The following is an 18790-nucleotide window of genomic DNA, read 5'->3' as shown; positions in this document are numbered from 1 at the left end:
AATCATTACTGAAATCATGTTCCTTTTTTTGAAGAAAAAGCATGAGCAGAGAACGTGTCAAAGGGAAGAAGTTTTCAACAGAAACTATTTCTGGAGCAAAGCAAAAAAAATTTTTTTTAGGTTTTTTAAAAATTATTTATTGAGAGGGGGGAGAGGGAGGAGGGGCAGAGGGAGAGCAAGAGAGAGAATCCTTAAGTGGGCTCCATGCCCAGCAGACCCCAGTGTAGCACTCCATGCAGGGCTCCATGAAGGGCTCTATGTGGGACTCAATCTCACAACCCTGACGTCATAACCTGAGCTGAGATCAGGAGTCAGGTGCTTACACTGACTGAGCCACCCAGGTGCCCCGGTAGCAAGGCAAATTCCAAACAAAGTATGACCATGTGACTATCTTCACAATTTCAAGAATTTTGAGACGATAAAATAAAATATGCCAGTTGGTATGCTTATTCGCTTCCCATCCTTTTTATTTCTTAGTTGTTTCTGCTTATTTTTAAATATAAGTTTTATAATCAACTTGTGTTACTCCAGATTGGAAACAAATGTAATTTTACTGGGATCGTGCTGTTTATAAGTTAACTTAGGGATAATTTACATATTTATAATATTGAGTGTCCTTATTCAAGCACATGGTATGTCTTTTCCTCTGTTCAAGTCTACTTTTGTTTTTTGAGGAATGTTTAAGATAGTTTTTTTGGTTGGTTTTTGGTTTGGTTAGGCTTTTGTTTATTTGTTTTGTTTTTTGCTTTGGGTTGTTTCCAGAATGAGACAATTATGAAAAAAGGTACTATACACATTTGCATTTGGATTTATGAATGAATGCATTTTTATTTTTCTTGGATTGATACCTTAGAGTAGAATTGCTGAGACATATTCTAATTCATTCTTAGACTTTCAACCCATACTTACTTTCCCATTCAGCACTTATAGTTGTATGTGTGATATGGAGGTGGTAAATACTTCTCTTGGTGATATTAATACAACAGTTAATATAATTTTTAAAAAAATATGTATTAGGAGTATAGGTCTTGTTTATACAAATTTAAATAACTGCTCCCAGAACCCTACCCAATAGGTAAGCCCTTTGTGGACTGTGGAATGCCTTTTTTTCTCAAACTCTATAGGTGATCCAGTCAGCTCCCAGGTAGCCTCTAAGTCCTCCTAATGCCCTATTTGATTAAATTTTGAAATCATGCTTAAACCGTCATTCTCCCAGAGCACTGGCTGGCTTAGCTGGTAAAGCATGATACTCTTGATCTCAGGGTGCTGAGTTCAAGCCCCACCTTGGGCATAGAGACTACTTGATGATAGATAGATGATAGATGATAGATAGATAGATAGGTAGATAGATAGATAGATAATAGATAGATGATAGATAGATGATAGACAGATGATAGATAGATGATAGATAGATAGATAGATGATAGATAGATATAGATAGATAGATGATAGATAGATAGGACTTGGGGCACCTGGGTGTGTCAGTCATTGGGCGTCTGCCTTCGGCTCAGGTCATGATCCCAGGGTCCTGGGATCGAGTCCTACATCAGGCTCTCTGCTCAGTGGGGAGTGCTTGTCCCTCTATCTGACACTCCCCCTGCTTGTGTTCCCTCTCTCACTCTCTCTCTGCCAAGTAAATAATTAAAATCTTTAAAAATAAATGAATAAATGAATGAATGAATGACCATCATTCACCCACTGGTGAATTCTTTCACCAATTTTTGACTATCTTTCACATGAGAGATGCCACCAAAACATTTAAGTAAAAGCTTTGAGGATATAGTGTATATAAGACACACACCTCCTACTTGTGCTACTTGATTGCTCACACTATTCACAGCTCTTCAGATGTTAAAATGACCCAAATTAAACTAAATAAATGACTGAAAAAATATGGTATTGGTTAAAAACCAGACATAATCACTTTATTTATTTATTTATTTATTTGAGGAGGGGAGGGGCAGAGAGCAAATCTTAAACACTCTCCACGCCCAGCACAGAGCCTGCAGCAGGGCTTGATCCCACCACCCTGACATGACCTGGGCCAAAATCAACACAACCCACCAAGCCATCCAGGCCCCTTAGATACACTGACTTTAGAGTGACATACACTGAAGGTCACACTGAGTTCACAGGAGAAAAATCAAAGGGTTAACATAGAGGTCCCTCTTTTCAAAGAATATTTAAGTCTTTGAATAGTATAGTGTTTGAAAATATTTCCCCACTGTGTTATAAGTTTATCAGCTATTTAAATACATGTTCCAAAAACATTGCCTAGAATGTTAAACAGACACTTTGCCTTTAGGCTTTATATCATGATTTGTGGGAACAGATACTTCCTCTCTGATGGAGAGCACTCCCTCTCCCCACCCTGTTGAGACCAAAAAATGTCTCCCTCTGATGGACTAAGTCCCATGTATTCCCCATGCAACCACAAGAATGGCTTGTAAAATGGTTCCTAGGTAAACATCATGTTTCCCCCAATGAAATCTTTCCCTATAATAGGTCAAATTAAAGCCAACTTTACATATAAGGGCTTTGAAAGTGGATTTGTGTAATTTAAGTAGATCAAAACCATGGGTTACTTGGAAAATGGAAGCTTGTAGAAGACAAGCTCATGAAGAAGCGTTGCTCGAACACACTTCTCTCCCAGAAGAGAGATGGTGACCATGAAGAATGGCTCAACTGCCATCTGTTGGTCACAGAGGCAAGAGACTGAGTTGGCTTTGGTGGAAATTAGGTGGTGAGCCTCTGCTGCCTTCAATCTCAACAGAGAGCAAGCCAATGGGTCATAAAGACTTTAGTTACAAAAGATGGGATCACCAAGGAATGAGGGAAAAGGGCAAAAGAAGGAAGCAAAAAAATGAGTTTCAAGACCTTCTGAAGTACCTTTTGGAAAGATTATTTTTTACCGGAATAAGCAAAGAGAATGTATCCTGTGTATTTCCAGTTGGTGCTAGAGGATGCTGTAAGGGCTGGTGGTATTTCTTTCATTCTTTCCCTCCTATAGAGACCCTTCCAAGGTAACCAGGAGCCAGAGAGATGCCATATGGCACTTGGGCTGGAGACAAAATCAAAAGTGCCAGAACATTTGTTGTTGAGACCCGGGAACTAAGGAGTCCACATAAGGGTAATAACACTCCAAGTCTGAGGGTCCTCCCTCAGGGTGGCCAGGTTAGTGCTGACAATTCCTTCATCCTCCCCAGCCTTCCCCCTCAGTCCCACCTCGGACTCTAAGGAAACACCAGGAGGTGACAGTTGTCCTAATGCCCAATATATTGATGTTTCATGGTTCATGGATTGCTTTCACCTTTCTCTTTCTGGCAGCCCTGGACAATGTGCTGGGTTGGCTTGAGCACCGGGAAGCAAAGAGTTCCTGTGGCAGAGAAAGGATGCAGGGCGGGTGGCTCCCAACTTCCACATGAGGGATCAAAACATAAGATTCTGGGGCACCTGGGTAGCTCAGTCATTAAACGTCTGCCTTCAGCTCAGGTCGTGATCCCAGGGTCCTGGGATTGGGCCCTGCATCAGGCTCCCTGCTCTGCAGGAAGCCTGCTTCTCCCTCTCACACTCCCTCTGCTTGTGTTCCCTCTCTCACTGTGTCTCTCTCTGTCAAATAAATAAATAAAATCTTTAAAAAATATATGTATATATAAGATTCTAAGTGGATTGTCCCTGGTCAGAAAGAGGAGCTGGGGTGAAATCTGAGGTCTTTAGACACAGTCCTCCAAAATAGTAGTGAAAGCAACTAATAGAATTATCGCTGGAGAGCTGTTTTTCTGCTCCAAAAGCTTATTGTCCACATGACTGACGGGTCTTATTGGAGACTTCACACACCACCACAATGTCCTCTGCATATTCTCCCTAGGACATGTGCTCTTTCTCTTTAAGAATGGCACATGACTTCTGGAGCCTAGAAGATTCCATCCATCTGTCTTTCCTAGAGTTCTCTTGTCTCCACTTCTAAGAGAGAGACTCCTCCAACAGAGAAAATCAGGGGAGCAGCAAATAGTGTGTGTGGGTTCTCTGAAATGTCAGAAGTCCGTCTGGATTCCTGACTGGCCACACTTGTGTTAGAAACCTAATTCCACAGAGCACAGATGTCCTACTGCTGTTTGAGTATACACATCAAATTCATGAGAAAACATATGCCTTCTTTTTAAAATATCAATAAATCCCTCTCCACAATAGCCTCAAACTGGAGACAACCCAAATGTTCAGCCATGGAAGTAAAGATACACAAACTCGGCATGCCCATACAATGGAATGCTATACCACAATAAAAATGAGTGAAGTGATGTTTTATTCAACAACACAGGCGAATCTCAAAAACATTATGCCACGCAAAAGAAAACAGACCAAAGATAGATTATATTCTGTGGGTTTCCATTTTTGTGAAGTTCAAAATAAGCAAACATAACTTATGGTGGGGGACACCAGAATAGTGGTTACCCATGGGTGATGGGCAGGCCTAGTGGATATTGACTAGCAAGAGTCCAGATTATTCTTTTTATCTGAGTGGATGTTACAGGGGAACCTCTGTAAAAATTCCTTGAACTGCACATGTAAGGTGAGTATTGGTAAAAAAAAAAAAAAGGGGGGGGGTGCGCCTGGGTGGCTCAGTTGTTAAGTGTCTGCCTTTAGCTCAGGTGATGATCCCAGGGTCCTGAGTTCGAGCCCTGCATTGGGTTCCCTGCTCAGGGGGAAGCCTGTTTCTCCCTCTCCCACTCCCCTGTCTGTGTTCCCTCTCTCGCTGTATCTCTCTCTGTCAAATAAATAAATAAAATCTTAAAAAAAACACAAAACTCTTTGTAAATTATACCTCAACTAAAGTATGAAACAAAAAGAAAAATTAAAAATACAAGTTTCTCCCACTTCTTCCTTTTTGCTATCACCCTTCTGCCCTTTTCTCTCCTTTCTGCATAATTCTGTTCCTGGTTCACTTTAGTGTGAGTTTCTAGAATTTTGATCACAGTAAATTTAAAATTGCATAAATTTACAACCTTAAGCATAGTCAGGTGACGACCATAGTTAAGGTAGAATACAGAGGGGGAATAATGGTATTGACCTTTCCAACTGAAACAAAACAACGAGGTCTATGTCAATATCTATCCATAATCCTTGTCCAAGAAAACTTAGGGAAAGTACATCCCAATGACCCTGACCTTGGCTCCTATCATGACACATCTTTCTTTCAATCCACTGTGGACCTTCTTACAATTTTTCTTCTTATAATTTTCATTACTTATAGTGACTATTTGGTCTAGGACCTCAAAAAAGAAATTTCTATTCTAGAAGATTTCTCAATTCTTCAACAGGTGTTCGACTGCTCTGGTGCTTTACTGCATCTCTTGTCGTGTACCTGCTACTATAAATTGACAGAGCAGCCCTGGTAATCATGAAAACATAGGAATGTTTGTGCTTTTTTAAAGCCAGCTCTAGGCTCAATGTGGGGCTTGAACTCACAACCCTGAGATCAAGAGTCACGTGCTCTACTGACTAAGCCTGCCAGGCACCCTAAGAATGTCTTGATTTACTTGTTTTCCTTACAGTCTGGTGGCTACTATTTGTACTTCTGAGAAAGTCTTTTTGTCAGGTGAAACTACTGTGGTTTACTTTTTGCCCTGAGACAACATGGGAGTCACTTTAGTTTAATCATTTCATCTTCTCTGTGAAGAGGTTAAATGTCACTGGCTAGTCCCAAAAAGGAGGGAAGACCAGGCCCCTCTTATTTTGACATAAACGCACATCATCACATTTTTGGCATGACCACTAGCCTCTACATTGTTGGCTTTTTTAAACTGAGTTTATTTGACTATCACTTGGAATGTGAAATATAGCTCCCAACACTGGGTAATGTCATCTCCACCATCTCATCTCTTCACACGCCACAGTGACATGACTGAGTGTGCATGTGGGAAAGCAAATGGCTGACTGGTGACTTAGAAATGGAAGTGACAACTCATATGGAATATAGGAAACAGCACAGAGGATCATAGGGGAAGTGAGGGAAAACTGAATAGGAAGAGATCAGAGAGGGAGACAAACCATGAGAGACTCTTAACTCTAGGGAACAAACAGAGTTGCTGGGGAGAGGGGATGGGGTAACTGGGTGATGGGCATTAAAGAGGGCATGTGATGTGATGAGCACTGGGTGTTATATGCAACTGATGAATCACTGAACTCTATCTCTGAAACTAATGATGTCCTGTATGTCGGCTAATTGAATTTAAATTTAAAAAAGAAAGAAAGAAAGAAATGGAAGTGATGGTGTGGCCAAGCACAGGGTGTCATTCCTTCAATAAATTGAACACACCTTTGCTCTTTATAAAATATCTGCTTTTTTTGTGATACTTTTTTATTGTAATAAAATATATATCACATAAAATTGACCATTTTAACCATTTTGAAGTGTACAGTTCAGGAACATTAAAGATATTCATATTGTGCAACCATGGCAACCATCCATCTCCAGAATGTTTTTCACCTTCCCAAACTGAAACTCGGTACCCAATTAACACTAACTCCCCATCCTCCCTCCCTCAAGCCCTGGCACCCCCTATACCACTTTCTGTCTTTATTATACGTTTGACTAATCTAGGTCTCTCATATAAGTAGAATCATACAGTATTTGTCCTTTTGTGACTGGCTTCTTTCACTTACATAATGTCCCAAGGTTCATCTGTGTGTTAGCAGGTGTCAGGATTTCCTTCCATTTTAATGCTGAATATTATTCCTTTGTGTGGATGGACCACATTTTATCTGTTCACCCATAAATGGGCATTAGGATTGTTTCTCTTTTAGGGCTGTTGTGAATAAGGCTGCTATGAACATGACTGAGTCCCTGCTTTCTCTTCTTTTGGTTATATATTTTTCCAGAAGTGGAATTTCTGCACCGTATGGTAATTCTGTGTTTAAATTTTTGAGGAATCTCTGTACTGTTTTCACAGTGGCTGCACCATTTCACATTCTCACAAAGTACAATGATTCCAGTGTATCTGCATCCTTGACAACACTTGTAATTTATTTTTTATAAAAGTATTGGCTTTTACACTCTGGAAAATAGTATGGAGGTTCCTGAAAAAGTTGAAAATAGAACTACCCTACAACCCATCAATTGCACTACTGGGTATTTACCCCAAAGATACAAATGTAGAAATCCAAAGGGGTACGTGCACACCAATGTTTGTAGCAGCAATGTCCACAATAGCCAAACTTTGGAATGAGCCAAGATGTCCCTCGACAGATGAATGGATAAAGAAGATGTAGTATGTGTGTGTATATATATATATATATATATACACATATATATATATATATATAAAATACACAATGGAATATTATGCAGCCATCAAAAGGAATGAAATCTTGCCATTTGCAACGACGTGTATGGAACTGGAGGGTATTATGCTGAGCGAAAATAAGTCAATCAGAGAAAGACATGTATAATATGATCTCACTGATATGAGGAATTCTTAATCTCAGGAAACAAACGTAGGGTTGCTGGAGTGGTGGGGGGTGGAAGGGATGAGGTGGCTGGGTGATAGACATTGGGCAGGGTATGTGCTATGGTGAGTGCTGTGAATTGTGTAAGACTGTTGAATCACAGACCTGTACCTCTGAAACAAATAGTACATTATATGTTAAAAAAAAAAAAAGATAGCAGGAAGGGTAAAATGAAGGGGGGACATCAGAGGGAGAGATGAACCATGAGAGACCATGGACTCTGAGAAACAAACTGAGGGTTCTAGAGGGGAGGGGGTGGGGGGATGGGTTAGCCTGGTGATGGGTATTAAGGAGGGCACACTCTACATGGAGCACTGGGTGTTATATGCAAACAATGAATCATGGAACACTACATCAAAAACTAGTGATGTAATGTATGGTGATTAACATAATAAAATACATTTTTTTTTAAAAGTACTGGTTTTAAAAGGTCTTTAGTTTCACTAAGGTAGAGACAAGAGGCAAGTATTTATATTTTCCCATACATTGTTGTCCTTCAAGCTTCAGTTTCATTTTTATGGGACATAGAGAAGACCACAGATGGCCATTAGTATAACTGACATAGAATTTGTCTATTTTTTTATTCTCTTTTAATATGAATAAATGCCATCTGCTATTAGGAGAGCCAGGAAGCAGTGTCAAAGCCTGGTTTTGCCATTTATATCTATGTGACCTTGTGTAAGTTACTTTTCTGTGCTCAGTCCCGTCATCTAGAAAATGGGATCATAATTGTATACCTATCATTGGACTGTGATGAGGATTGAATGTGTTAATATTAAAAAACTATTTGGGATATGGCATGACCTATACAAAATATAAGGTATGTGTAATATACATTTGGTAAGAGGCAGGATATGTTGGGCTTTGTTGAAAGCCCCAGACTCTACCTAACTGTACTTCTTTTACCATAGGTGGATCATCTCTCTTCGTTGATCTTTTAATGTTGACTGGAACTTTTCCCCTTCCTGTTTGAAATTTCCTACTGCTATGAAGACTGTTTGCCATTCTCCAATCTTCTGAATGCTTGAATCCTTCTACATGGCCCTTGGGTAAAATCTTAAAATAAGATATAGGGAGTCTTTCACATTTGGCCTTCAGGAAAAACAAGTTCCCACCCCACCAGTTTCAGATACAGATGGGCCAAAACTTCCCTAAACTGGCATGTTTTCCTGTATTTGTGATCTTCTCCTTCCTAATTCCTTCATGCTCTCAAAACTCACAGATCCTGTCGTCCATTCCCTTCAGAACTCCATTGGTAAGTAAACACTATTCCTGGAAAGTGAGGTGATCAACCTCACTCTCGGCAGGCAACCCCAAACTCATTTGGCTAATGTAACAAACTCCTGCCTTCATGCTATTAGAAAGCTCATTCCCCAGGAGACAACAACTGGTGTTGGGAATATCAGACTTCATAGCAAGGAGATGTATTTCTGCATGGGCAGAAAATCTTCTTTATGGGCAGTCATTTATGTGATCCATACACCAGCCCCCTCTAAACAGACCTGCCTCATTTCCTTCTGCTAATCAGCGAAGGGAGAAGCCCCAGGAATATCATTTTCTGATTATCCCTGCTATGAACTCCCAAGGATTAAAACTGAAAAAGATAGGTATAATTTGGCCACAATCTAGATTTTCTTCATAGGAGATATTTGCTTCATGTAAAATACATCAACTTATTGGAGCACCTTAGTGGCTCAGTCAGTTGAGTATCTGACTCTTGATATCACCTCAGGTCTTGATCTCGGGGTTGTGGGTTTGGGCCCTGTGTTGGGTTCTGCACTGGACATGGAGTCTACTTAAAAACAAACAAACAAACAAAAAAACGATTTTTGAGTATTACCCAAAAGAAGCCAAGTCTCAAGGTGAGTTTTGAGCAAGTGGTGGGTAAAAAAAGTAAATAGGCATGATATGTTGTGTGCAACATATTTTAGATTGTCAAGGTCATGTTTATTCTGTTTTTCATTTAAAAGTATGTATTTTATTAAAAACCATATAATTTTTAGGAAAATATGAATGAGTCTCTGTCCGTCTCAATTGATCAGGGTTACTACTCCTTTTGTGTGCATACTTCCAAAAAAAAAACCTTTTTGTTTTTTTAAAGATTTTATCCATTTATTTGACAGAGAGAGAGACACAGCTAGAGAGGGAACACAAGCAGGAGGAATGGGAGAGGGAGAAGCAGGCTTCCCGCAGAGCAGGGAGCCCCCTGCGGGGCTTGATCCCAGGACTCTGGGATCATGACCTGAGCCAGAGGCAGACACTTAAAGCCTGAGCCACCCAGGTGCCCCTAAAAAGTTTTTTTAATGGCTCATTTTTTTTTAAGATTTTATTTATTTATGTGACAGAGAGAGGGAGAGAGCACAAGCAGGGACAGTGACAGGCAGAGGGAAAGGGAGGTAGAAGCAGACTTCCCACTGAGCAGGGAGCCCAATGCAGGACCCAGGACCCTGAGATCATGACCTGAGCTGATGCAGACATTTAACCCACTGAGACATCCAGGCTACCTGAGACATCCAGGCTACCTGCATCCTAAATTTTTTAAAGTGTATGTACATATCTATTGTAGAACTATAAAGGAAATTATGTGTGTATTCTTTTATTCTTTTTTTTTTAAGATTTTTATTTATCTGTCAGAGTGAGAGAGCACAGCAGGGGGAGCGGCAGGTGGAGGGATCCCAGGACCCTGGGATCATGACCTGAGCCGAAGACAGACGTTTAACCAACTGAGCCACCCAGGTGTCCCTATATGTTTTCTTTTGACACAAATGATCATACCATATATATTATTATTCATTTTATTTTTCCTTTTTTTGGTGTACTATAGAAGTTTGTTCAGACAGTTCATATGGATTAACTCATTCTTAATAATGGCCTTGTAATGTAATTCTGGGTGTACCATAATGCAGTTAACTATTACTCTATTAGCAGACATTTATTATTATTTACTTCCAATTTTTCTCTATGATAGATGGTATCTATCTTTCTCTATGATAGCTAAAACTACCATCTCTCTATGTATATTTTTGCATACTCTTACCTATAGTTTAGTGTAACTCCCAGAATTGGAATTGTTGAGCAACAGCTGTGAACATTTCAACTTTTGGGAGATATGTCACATCGTGTTCCAAAAATGCCTTGCAAATTAATACTGTCACCATGGTCATTTTATTCTTACATAAAATATTTAGAACCCTAATTGAAGGTCAATACATATATTAGACACTTATCTGTGACTTTTAGATAAGAAGGACAAGACATCAATATTTAGCACTTTCTAACTTGTGGCTCACTCAGTGTTTATTTTTTCTCTTGGGTGTTCCTGGCTTGACTCCATGATGCCTCTACCTTGTCTTCAGTCAACCTGAATTGAAGCACTGTTTTCTCAAAATGATAGGCCTCTTCTTCAGTTATTTGGCCTGGGCTTTTGGCATCAGCTTAGCCAGCAGCAGATCCTGGCGCGTGTGGGAGTTTAACAGCAACATTGTTCCCATTGTGTTCATTGGACTTTGGGAAGCTTTCTATTTTCAAAGATTTAACATCTCTGGCTCCATTGTTGAGTTGCCGATGCACAGCAGGATCAATGAGAGCTGGGTCATGTCGGATGAAATCTATTATGGGCAGGATCTGATATTGTTAGCAAATTTTATGAAGTCAGTAGTCCTGATCTTTGGCTCAGTGGCGCTTTTGGTCAGCCGGGTCCGTGCCCCATACCCAGATTTCCTTCGGCTGTGTTACGATATCTCTGCCTTCTTTCTTGTCTTCAGCAGTAGTTGTACTATGATTACGGTGAGCTGGAATTTCACTGCAGATTTTTATGGCCTAACCACCCTTGATTTCCCACTCAGCTTTCCCATTGGGAAAGAAATGCTAATAAGGAAACGCTTCTCCTACGTGTTCCCACTAGGACTCACAACTGCCACCTTGTCGCTAATAAGTGCTGCCATGTTCTTCTGTGAAATATTTTCCATAAAACAGTGGAGTCAAGTGAAACCCATGGCTGTGGGCAAATGCCCAAAATGAAAGGTCTGAATGAAGGGCCTTTGTCAATAAAAATTTTTTCAAGAAACATCCTACCTACACATCATATTGTTGTAATCATCTACTCATTTAAAATAAAACATATTTGGTTTTTCAGGGTGTGTCTGCAGCTTTTATTGTCCTAGTCTTCTGTTCTGCAAACAGCTTCCTTTCTTTGAGGATTTTCACTTCTTGAAATCTGTAGGCAAACATATTATGTGCATACACTGTCAAAAATCAGGGTGCCTAGGTGGCTAAGTTGACCCTGCTTTTAGCTAGGATCATGATCTTGGTGTCCTGGGATAGAGTCCCACAATGCGCTGCCCACTGAGCGGGGTCTGCTTCTCCCTCTGCCCCTTTCCCCACTTGTGCTTTGTCTTGTTCGCTCTTTCTTGAATATATAAATAAAATCTTTAAAAAAGAAGTCATGGGTGCCTAGGAGGCTCAGTTGGTTAGGCAGCTGCCTTTGGCTCAGTTTGTGATCTCATGATCGCAGGACTGGAATCGAGTCCTGCATCAGGCTCTCTGCTCAGTGAGGAATCTGCTTTTCTCTCTGCCTGCTGCTTCCCCTGCTTGTGTTTTCTCTCTCTCTCCAATAAATGAATAAAATCTTTTTTTAAAAAAGTTAAAAAAATAAAGAAATCAAGGGCAGGAAAAAATACTCATGTAATGCAAGCACAGAGGTGGAAGCATCAACATACACAACCAATATAGGACTATGCTATACATTGTAGGATGTGTATCATCATCTGTTGCCTCTACCCACTAGATGCCAAGAGCACTCCCACTCCCCACCCTGTTGAGACCAAAAAATGTCTCCAGACATTTCCCAATGTCCTCTAGGAGGCAAAACTGCTCCCCATTGAAAACCTCTGGGTTACAGGTAGCCAACAACCCTAGCTAATGAACGCTATGGCATGTTGATTTTGAAGCAAACTCTTTTTCAAATAAAACTGCATCAGCTCACTATATCATACCAACCATTTGCCTGGGTCTTTGGCTACCTTTAACTTGAAGGTCTATTGGTGGTGCTTTTACTTCCTGCCCAGGGAACATTTAGCAATGTTAATTAAAAATGTAATTTTTGAAGTATAAAACTATCATAGGGTTAGGTACACAGATAGATATAGCTGATGAGAGAATTGAGAAACTTGGGGGTAAATGTGAGGAAATTGCCTGAAACACAGCATGGAAGACAAATACATTGAAATTATGAAAGGGCACTTGAGAGGCCTTGAACAAAGAGAGCATTTCAGTGAAATAACAATGGACTGTGAAAAGCAGTATTTGAAATGAGGCTGAAATATTTTTTTTAAGATTTTATTTATTTATTTGAGAGAAAGAGTGAAAGTGAGACCACTCAGGGTGAAGGGCAGAGGGAGAAGCAGACTTCCCACTGAGCAGGAAATCCCCAGATTGAGAAAGTACATTGAGTCTTGAGTAGGATAAATAAAAACAGATTCACACCTATCAATTTTTCTACACTTAAATGTAGAAACTTCAGATACAAGGAGAAATTCTTCATTTTTTTAAAAGATTTTATTTATTTGACACAGAGAAACACAGCAAGGGAGGGAACACAAGCAGGGGGAGTGGGAGAGGGAGAAGCCGACTCCCCACTGAGCTGGGAGCCCAATGTGGGGCTCGATCGCAGGACCCTGGAACCATGACCTGAGCCAAAGGCAGATGCTTAATGACTGAGCCATCCAGGAGACCTTACAAGGAGAAATTCTTTTTTTTCTAATTTTTTTTTTTAAGATTTTATTTATTTGACAGAGAGAGACACAGTGAGAGAGGGAACACAAGCAGGGGGAATGCGAGAAGGAGAAGCAGGCTTCCCCGCCAAGCAGGGAGCCTGATGCAGTCTCAATCCCAGGACCCCAGGATCATGACCTGAGCCGAAGGCAGATGCCTAACAACTGAGGCACCCAGGCACCCCAAGGAGAAATTCTTAAAGGAGACCAGAGAGAACACAGCAATTAAATGATGAAGGATGTACAATTAGACCAATAAACGCCAGCCTTCTTGACAAAGAGCAAAACCAGTAAAAGTAATGCTTTCAAAGTGCTGAAAGAAAGTAATGGTCACCAGTAATTCTAGGTCTACTAACCTATCACTCAATAAGGACAAAATGAAGACATTTTCAGATAAAGAACTTACAAAAGGAGGCACTTTCGGAAGAAAGTAATTGGACCCAGAATAAAGCACTTGGATCCAGAAGCAATGATAAACAAAGAAACTGGTAAGCTTATGGAAATATCTAAGCCAGCATGGATTATAATTTTTAAATGTTGATATTATAGAGTTTACAGATGTAAGACAAGAGAGAATAATTAGGGCTAAAACTTTTTTTTCCAAAGGTTTATTTATTTGAGAGAGAGTGAGGGTAAGTGCTGTGGGGAGGGGCAGAGGGGAAGAGAATCTTGAGCAGAGACTCCACAGTGAGCGCAGAGCCCAATGTGGGGCTGAGATCATGACCTGAGCCAAAACTGAGTGGGATGTTTAACCGACTGTGCCACCCAGCTGCCCCAGGGCTAAACTTCTGTTTATTCTGAGTCATTGATTAACTTAAGATTTTAAGTGAATATATATGCTAAAATTTTAATGGTAACCACTAAACAAATAAAAGAGGATGAAAAGAAATTAAAGGTACAAGGACTGGAAAGGAGAAAATAAAACTGTAATTTTGTGAGGCAACATGATTACGTAGAAAATCCCCGAAAAGACTACATAATCATGATTTCATGATTTCATTTATAGGAATTTTCTAGGAAAGGAACACTCAAGACAGAGAGCAGTGGTTCCCTGGTGCTAGGTGTGGAAGTGGGGTGTGGCCACAAGTGGGCACTAGGGAACATTTTGAGCTGACAGTCATGTTGTAAACCTGAATTGTGATTATGGTCCAACAATTATATAAGTTTACTAAAACTCTGCAAGTTGTATGCCTTAAATGAGCTAACTTTCTGGTATACTAATTATATCTCAACAAAGATGTTTAAAAATAAAACCCAATGGCATTCCTAAATGCCAGTGATATCTTTTTTAAAACAGTGATTTTAAAAAATGTATGCTATTTTCAGTGTAGAAAGACCAACAGTGGTCCAAAGAGTAAATCTAAAAGAAGATGGGCAAGAGTTTCTTTGGGAAAAAAATAATCTTCTTTAAAGTCATGAAAGACAAGTTATTCAGTAGAGGCATAGGCTATATTCTTGAATGATATGAGTCAGTGTTGTAAATCAACAGTTTTTGACCATGTCCAAACAAAATCCCACAAGAGTTTTGTGTTCATCTGGGGAGCATTGTTGCTGCGACAAAAGATTAAACAGTGGCTTAAAACAATATAAGTGTCTTTCTTACTAGAGTTGTGTCCTCCAAGTTGTGACAGATCCTTCCTTCTTGTAGCCATGTGTCCTCAATAGGTAGATGCCAGCTTGTCTGGGCCCGTCTGCCTCTAGTGACCAGAGTATGGAGCATCCCTCATGGGGCCCTTCATAGGTTGGCCTGGAAGTGGTGTGCAGTATTTCCGCTCATTGAACAGTGACTAGTACCAGCCATGTGGCTGGGAAATTTAGTCCTGCTATATGTCCAGGAGGAAAGAAAACTAGGTTATGGAAAACACACAGCAGTGTCTGCCATAGTTTTTCACAAAGCTTGATGTGCTGATGTTCCCAGGCTCTTTGTGATCTGTGCAATATGGGCTTGTTTCTTCCTGGGATATTCATCCCAAGCCAGATTCAGAGCTCCTGGAATATAAAGTACTTCAGAAAAACATTCAGGTTCATTTTATAGTTTGTGATAGAAAATGGAAATCATATTTTAATAGTAAAAAGGAAGACCCATTGTTAAATAAACTATATAGGTTTTTCTGTGACTTATCAAATCCTCAGACAACCAGTGCTGCACTGTACTGGCCAGAGTCTAATCTTTTTCCAGCTGGTGGGTACAAGAAGTGCAAAGGTTAGCAGAACCAATAGTGTGAAGCTTGGCATCTTCAACAACCACTAACAGTCTGACCTTGACTGGTAATGTAATGCAGTTCCTCAGTTTCTCCATCTGTGAAACTGGAATCATCATTGTTTTGTCCTCATATATGATTGTTGTGGGATTAAAATAAATAATCCATGTAGATTCTTCAACATTTTTGGCATATATAAACACTCAACACATAATAGTTGTTCCTGCTGCCACTGCTACTTTGTTACTGTAATTTATATCCCAGATCCCTATTGGAAGATATTTGGTTGCTTTTACTTGTTCTCTGTTGAACAATACTACCCAAACATCTTTTTATTCCCATCTTGGCTGACTCATAAGTAACTTGCTTATTCACAAACTTTAGCCCATAGGTCAAACTTGGTTACTACAGAAGGCATGGATCAAAATACCTCTTTCTGTAATATGTAAGTATAAACTGAAGACAGAGAAGTATTGGCTTGATTTTCAGAAAGATAAAGAAGCAATTCCTGAAATCTGGTGACTAATAAACTTGGATTCAGTAATCTACAAAAACACAAAAATATGACACTAGATATAAAATTTATGAACTCCTATGATGATGGTGATCTTGGGTGGCCAGCATGAATTTTCAAGGAACAATCTAGCTAATCTGATTTCCACTTTCCCTCATGTTAAGTGGGACTCAGTTTGGCTTTGCAGACAGAATGGGCTGCAAGGTATTCTGGGACTTGAGTAGTCAAACCTCTGGGAGGAGGAAGAAAGTTGAGCCTTGGAAGAGCAAAGATTAGGAACTATAGGTGAGGCCAGAAAGGTGGATTCAGTAGGGCCAACATAGTTCTATGACATAACTCTTCACCCTACAAACCAGGCCTACAGCTGGACCAGAAAAGGAGCTCCAGGGAAGAAGCCTAGCAGGAAGCCCAGTCAACCTTATAAGGAGGTGTGATGAAGGCTATGAAATGGATGTCCATGGCTGCAAGAGTGATTTTAGAACCTACTGACTATTGACAGAAGCTGCCACTGTAAGTCTTCCCATATCGGGACTAGTTTCTCATTTAAGGGCCCTGCACTATCTAATATGGTAGCCATTGGCCACATGTGACTACCAAACAGTTGAAGTGTGGCCAGAACAGAGATGTGTTCAAAGAGTAAATACAAATTGAATTTTATATATGTAGTCTAAAAAAAGTGAAATATGTCATTAAATTACTTTTTACATTGATTACATATTGAAATAAAATTTTGGGAATATTTAGAAAATAAAATATTAATATAATTTCATTTTTAATGAGTTATATTTTTAATTTAAAAATTATATTTAATTTAAAAATCTGGATTTTATCTACCTGAAACTGATGTAACACTGTACATTAACTAACTGGAATTAAAGTAAAAACTTAAAAAATAACAACTGAGATGCCACCATTTTTCCTGCTCAGCACAGAGCAAGAGTCTGCGAGAGTCGGAGATTCTATCCACTTCCATCCATTGTTCAGACCCTGCTGAGATGCTAACACGATAGATGATCAGGAGTAGCTGATGACAGAACAGAGGAATCAATGAAGAAAGTTGTAGGGATGGATGTGGAGTTAACAGTTGAAGAAAGAAACCCCCAATCTGTGGCATGTAAAATGTGATTGGAGCCAGAAGAGCTTCCTGGAGAATAATCAGCAGCACTGAATGGAAAGAAAAAAAAAAGAGAGGAGAAGACAAACTAAAAATGATTCAGGAATATCAGCAAATGTTTGAGACTGAGTTAAATTAATCTTTTGTCACATTTTAGATGTACTGAACAAACAGCTCATTCCAGCACTGGAGATTCCAAGATTTCAATTATAAAATTTTTAGGAAAGGAGACTACCACAGGTATCTGGCTGAATTTGCCACAGGAAATGATAGGAAGGAAGCTTGGAGATCCACCTACTGCCTTAGAAAACTGCTAGTGATTTTGCAATGACAGAACTTCCACCAATGCATCCTGTTAACTTAGGTCCAGCTCTCTATTTTTCAGTAGTCTGTGATAAATGAAATTCTATGCAATTCTTTTTTTTAAAGATTTTATTTATTTATTTGAGAGAGAGAGAATGAGAGAGAGCACATGAGAGGGGGTAGGGTCGGAGGGAGAAGCAGACTCCCTGCTGAGCAGGGAGCCCCATGAGGGTCTCGATCCCAGGACTTCAGGATCATGACCTGAGCCGAAGGCAGTCGCTTAACCAACTGAGCCACCCAGGCGCCCACTATGAAATTCTTAATTCCTCTGACTGTGCCTACTGACTGATGAAAGCAGCTTTTGATCATGCAGTGGCAGAACTGGATAGGTAAATGAAGAAAGCTGTAAGGCCTCTACACTTACCATGCAGTTACATGATAATCTGACACTATGGACATCAGACATGAAGGGTGATGGTGAAGAGTAGAATCAAGAAGCACTGCATGATGCAGAAGATAAAAATCAATGAGACATAAAAGCCAAAAGAGAAACCATCTCTGACCACTTCATTCCTTCTCATCCCACCCCCATTGGAAATTCCCCCACTTTCACTGAGAACCACCAAATCTGACCTTATTTGGTCTCACAATTTAGGTTCCTGCCCTTTTGGATTTTTTTAAAAACTGTTTTCAAAAGTTTTTAAAAATGAGTGAATTTCTGTGGATTTTATGGAGTCCCAGCTTTTATATTCCTTAAGACATTTGAGAGGACCACATAGATCCTTTTTCAGCATTACTGTATTGTCTTCTTCCAGATGTGGCAAGATCACCATTAGAAATGGAAAGTACATTTGAAAGCCATTAGACTTGTGGATGATGAAAGTATCTAAGAGAGGTTAATCACACTAGAGGCATTGTGTTATCATTTTTCTTTTTTCTACAATTGTTTAAATCAAATTTTATACCAATATTTAAAATTAATCGGGTGTTGGGGTGCCTGGGGGGCTCAGTCAGTTAAGTGCCTGCCTTCGGCTCAGGCCAAGATCTCAGGGTCCTGGGTTGGAGTTCCATACTGGGCTCCCTGCTCAACAGAGAGGGAGCCCTCTCTGTCACTTCTCTGCTTGTGTTCTCTCTCTGTCAAGTAAATGAAATCTTTAAAAAAATAAAATTAAGGGGTGCCTGGATGGCTCAGATGGTTAAGCATCGGCCTTCGGCTCAGGTCATGGTCCCAGGGTCCTGGGATGGAGCCCCACATGGGGCTCCCTGCTCCGTGGGAAGCCTGCTTCTCCCTCTCCCTCTGCCCCTCTCCCTGCTTATGCTCTCTCTCTCTCTCAAATAAATAAAATCTTTTTTAAAAAATAAATTAAAATTAAAAATTAAA

General features: G+C 39.9%; 1 pseudogene; it reads left to right on the top strand.

Moving 5' to 3' along the window:
* Positions 1-17039: 17039 nt before the first annotated feature.
* On the top strand, positions 17040-17939 carry LOC148162096 (14-3-3 protein epsilon-like; annotated as a pseudogene).
* The last annotated feature ends 851 nt before the right edge of the window (positions 17940-18790 follow it).

This window comes from Eumetopias jubatus, unplaced genomic scaffold (genome assembly GCF_037043125.1).
Source record: "Eumetopias jubatus isolate StellerSeaLion01/CBP00866 unplaced genomic scaffold, mEumJub1_p1.0 scaffold_23, whole genome shotgun sequence".
NCBI classification, from domain to species: domain Eukaryota; kingdom Metazoa; phylum Chordata; class Mammalia; order Carnivora; family Otariidae; genus Eumetopias; species Eumetopias jubatus.
Note: the sequence above shows the minus strand (reverse complement) of the source record. Positions and strands in the feature narration are given on the sequence as shown.